Source organism: Ciconia boyciana, chromosome 8, assembly GCF_034638445.1.
Source record: "Ciconia boyciana chromosome 8, ASM3463844v1, whole genome shotgun sequence".
NCBI classification, from domain to species: domain Eukaryota; kingdom Metazoa; phylum Chordata; class Aves; order Ciconiiformes; family Ciconiidae; genus Ciconia; species Ciconia boyciana.
Genome location: NC_132941.1, coordinates 60,980,645 through 60,985,695, shown reverse-complemented (window position 1 = coordinate 60,985,695; position 5,051 = coordinate 60,980,645). Strand labels below are relative to the sequence as shown.

At 38.9% G+C, this 5,051-nt stretch overlaps 1 long non-coding RNA gene across 1 annotated transcript; it reads right to left on the bottom strand.

Annotated features, from left to right (window-relative positions):
* Positions 1–503: 503 nt before the first annotated feature.
* Positions 504–3,489, bottom strand: LOC140655126 (uncharacterized). The gene is made up of 3 exons (XR_012043686.1): positions 3,406–3,489; positions 3,006–3,099; positions 504–555 (listed from the first exon to the last, which is right to left on the bottom strand). It is a non-coding gene; the product is annotated as an uncharacterized lncRNA (long non-coding RNA).
* Positions 3,490–5,051: the final 1,562 nt, after the last annotated feature.

Sequence of the window (5,051 nt, the reverse complement as noted above, 5' to 3'; positions counted from 1 at the left end):
CAGATCTGTGTCAATGAATGGTTTCTTAAGATGTTGTTACTATTTAAAAAAAGGCCTTTGACTTTTCAAATAAGAATACATTTTAAAAATACATTGAAGATTGCTTTCATTTCATATTCGTGGGACTCAGTGAGAGGGGAGGGGAAAAGTTATGTAGGCGTTTTCTCCCTACTGTTTCTAACCTTTAACATCTTTGAAAATGCACCAGTAAACAAAGCAACCTACCTAAAATGCTTTAACAGTTGCTAAAATGTTTCTATCTTTTTGTCCCCTCCTGCACTAACCCACACACATTTTAATGATCTTCTTGGAAAAGTCAGCTGACATATAACAGGAAATGATGTTCCTTTTATGCTATTTTATGAGATGAATTTCACAGGAAATTCTGTGGAGTCTCTTCCCCTAGTATATTTTGCTACTTTATAAATAATCTTTGTACATACCTATTTCATTTCTATGGTACACAAGTCCAGAGTAAAACCAGTCTTAAGTCTTCATTCTGTTTTTTGCACTTCCATACTGTGGCCGATTGGAGATTGTACAGCAGCTACTAAGCTAATAAGCATAACATGAAAATACATAATACATTCTATTTTTAGCACTATTTATCAATCCTATTACAAACAGCTCTTAGAGAATAAACTTAAATCAGTGTTGCTGTCTTATATGGTGTTCATATAATAAGGATCAGTCCTGGTCCAGGAAGTTTACATCTATATTGGCAGGTCAGAGAAGAAATGGGGAAGCATTGATATACTGACGTCAGGTATAAAAAGGGCCAATCTGAAAAGCATTTTTCATTTAAGGCCTGTTGACTTTCCTAGAAATTGGGATCCTAAAACAACCCGAGCTCTGAATCTTTATCCAAGAATCTGGATTCAATATGGTATTCATATCACCTCAGTTTGTCGTCGCATATGTTGTGTAATTTAAGATGATCATTTACACTCCCTTTATAGTATGTAGAGAGGGTAGCACCTTCAGAGAGGAAGTCATCCTGTCTATTTTTGGTACAGGTTTTATGATGGGATAAATTGCTTTATGAGGTACCTATATATGGTAATACGGTTGAGTATAATGCTATTCAGGAATATAAAAATAAAGGCAGATGAACAGAAGCTAATTAAAATATTTTAAGACTTTAGTTCTCATGAGGGTTAAAATGCTTTCTAATTTTGTCATTTTTTTGTGATTTCACTTTTGCTTTGTTTTAAGCTGGTATGACAACATTTGTTAGTAAGGCTTAAAAATAATCCCACTGTGAAACATATTTAAAAATATGCGTGGATTTTATTCAATGAAGTCCTCTAAACCATAAGATCATTAAACTCTAATCACCTATTTACATGTACAAGATATTATATGCTACCTGGTCTCACGAGCTTGGCACTAAGAGTGATATTGCATTTGGAAGAGGTATTTCAAGCTGACTAATGTCATCAGGCCTAGAGACTTCTGCAGTATCACAGATTTTAGCAGATCCCAGACATTATTAGCCATAAGCGTACAAAGGTTAGTTCACAAGCAACGATTAAATGTTGCTGTAAAAAGAGGTAGAATTTTAAAAGAGAGCTAAAATTCTTTTTGAAGATTGCACTTTTTGACATCAGCCAACCCCTTTTCTGGCAGGGGCACCATTTCAGTTTTAAATCTTAGGCAATCACTGCTTCTCATAACTTGTTGCTAGGTTCACAGCCCCTGTTTCTCATCAGGACCCCCAGCTTGCTTCAGATGAACATAAGCCTCTATTTAGGAACTCTTTCTTGCAAAATCAATGCAACATAAATATGCAGTGGCACCAGGCAGGCTTTTGCAAACGACCTGACATTTATTACTCATTTGGAACATGTTATTTTAGGATCCTTAAATCAGAAGGGAAAAAACAAAATTAAAAATATGTCTCTGCTTTTGACACTGCCCATCTCCTTGTCCCCTTCTCCAAAAATTTCAACTCCCCCTCTGTAATGTTCAAAATGTTTCCCTAGTTTCCTGACATATTAATTCTTACATTCTGAGTGGCAGTCATGCTGTTTTCAGAGGTTCCGTTCTTGTCTGCCAAAGGCTAAAAATATGTCTGGTCACCAGTGCATCCAAGGTAATCCTATTCATATGTTGATGGTCCTTGAAAAGCCCTTCATTCCAACCTGGCAATGCCTACAAGTTATCTAATTCCCTTCAATTCTGCTTTTCTAGAATAGAAATTTTCCCTTAGTCCTGACAGCATCAAAGTAAATGGGTGACATGAGCCAATGTGGCAGTGTTCAAAAAGATGAATGGGTAGAATGAACCATATCCATCTTTCACGAGAGTAATGCTAAAATTCACCACCCTGTCCCACAGCTACTCAAAAATGATGCCACTGGTTTAAGAATAATGAAATTTTTAACATAGAAGCTTGGATTCTTTTGTGTTCGCACCACAGGCATCCTTACTTACAAGTAGGCATTTATAGACTCTGCCCTAGAGGGGCATGGTCCAGCGTGGTACAGTGAGGGGGTAGGGAGGGACACGAACAAGGGCAAGAGAAAAGAAAGTTATCTTGATACTGGAATATTAATTCCTGAACCCTAGTGCTCAGTATTTGACTTTTAATTAAAAGAGAACTTTTTCTGGTGAAATGTGAGAGGGCCCTGAGCACATCCTCCTCCGTCCGGGGGGCCAGGGCCAGCTCCAGGACAGCACAGCGGGGGGCTGCCCCTTCCCACTGGGAGAGCTCCCGGACCCCGCTGCCGACAGCCCCTGCCCCTGGGACCTGCTTGGTGCTGAGGCCTGGCTTGATCTACAGCTCCTGCCGCACCGCGGCCACTCTCGCTGCACCCGACAAACCGTGTTCACACAGTAAAAAACAGCTTCGCTTACGAAAGACAAGCACATATTGTGTAAAAATGCAATTAAGGATATAGCTCTGAAGAAAAATAGTTGTAGTACACCCATAGCTAACTATAATCTCTTAGCTCTGATAAATCATTACAGAAACTGGCAGTAAAAAAACTGTATAGTATTACCAGAATTACACATTGAACTGCCTAAAGGCTCCAGATGGTTTCTTCCTGAAGCACTTGCTCCTCATGTATTGGCTTCCGCAGTAGCAGCTCAGGTCTGCAATGTTACAAAAATCATTAATCTTCCACATGTGAGCTTCTGCTCTGTTCATCCCTCCCTTGCCAGGGAGCGAGCCTGTGTCAGAAAACATTGGGATCCCACAAAAATGAACACAGGTCATGAATTATTGAAGACAAGTATTAATATATACAGAATAAATAATATATGTTGAGGCAAAGTCTCATTATTTTTCAAACCTCTTTTGTAACTTGACTCATTGCTCTTTGCATGTGAAATTATACTCGTATAATCTACATTACAATTGACTAAATATTATTTTCACAAATCCAAATGTTAACTCACTTTTTTTGGATACTTCAGATTAGCTCCATGGAATCCACTGTAGCAGGAGTAATTCTTTTTCCTGGTGGACCAGAGATGGGTTTTGAACATCCCTAAAGTTTTAGACAGAGGAGATTTGAAAAACATTACATTTGAATAATTTACATTTGAAAAGTAAAATGAAATGGAAGATTAGCCAGGTAGCCGTGACAGTTGGTCTAAATTTTTTGGAGTGCAGCAAGTGCTATTGTAGTGATAGGTACCTGAGCATAGTGAGAAGATAAAAAGAAGTTAGAAAGAGGGAGTCACGGGATGTCAGGAGGTGATAAGGCTGAGTGATAGTACATTTGTTAATAGTGACATTAAAGCTTTTTGCTTTGTCATATACAGCTCTAGAAGCATGACTATGGGACAGCTTCCCAATGCAGTCTTTTTGGCTCTTTGTGGAAATACAATCCTCTCAGAAAAGCTACCATCACTCTGGATTTAAACTTTTGGCAAGGATCCCAGGAAAGAAATTTTGGTAAGGGACTAAATTATGTAGGTATTGAATCAGCAGATAAAGAAACACGTTTTTAGAACCGTATGTGCTGGCACAGCAGAGCAGGGAAGAAGTCACATATGAACATACATTTGTATTAGACTTTTCCCTTCAGATGACATTATAATCTCTATTTTCAAGAAGGTGTTCTACATTTTGTAGTGTAACTGCAGTTGCCTAGAAGGTGAAAAACAGACCATGATCAAATTATTCCATGCACAACATCTCCTAGAATCTGTGATCGTCTCTCCTTAGAACAGCAGCCTGGTTACAGAAAGGGCTGAGATGGCACAAGGTGTTTTTCCTCTTGGGAGTGGAACTTCTCAGGTACTTCAGGTTGGCACATAACAGAGGCTGGATCCAGTTAAGACAGGTGTTTCTGGAGTGTAGTAATCTGAAAACAGGAAAGAGTAGTTATGTTTCCATCAACAACAGAAATGTAAGCGTTTTTATTTGAGGGAATTTTTAAAAATCAGAGTTAACAGAGGGGTTTAGTTTACTCTATTTTAAAAGTGAGGATTCTCATGAGAACTCCAGCTGAGGTTTTCCTGTTCCATGGTTGGTAGTCGAGACCCCTCAAGAATGCAGATTTGAACAGTACTCAATACATAGGTTGTCAGAGTCGGGTTAGATAGGGCTTTGAGTAACCTGATCTAGTGAAAGATGTCCATGCCCATGGCTGAGGGTTGGACTAGATGATCTTTAAAGGTCCCTTCCAATCCAAACCATTCTATGGTTCTATGATTCTGTGATTGGACTAGGTGCCCTAAGGTTAGTCTGCCTTTTGAAGTCTAGAAATTCTTCTAGATTGCTTTCTCATACTCAGGTCCAAAGAAGGCCACATGATGTGACCACCCCAGATCTGTGAACCACAAGTCCACATTTCTAAAATGATCAGCATGCAAAGGCTGTCCCAAAATTTTCTCAGAAGACAATGACAAGCCAATCTAAGCCTGCTCTGTTACCAAAAGGGACCATCCCATCCTTTCTCTTGATCCTGCTTCCACATAATTACCCTTAAGTTATTGCTGGTGTTATGCGGCCCACAGGGTAAATTCAGTCATTTCACTATTCAAATGAAAATGAACCATTTAATTTTTGGAGGTTACATTTTCAGTCTAATGAT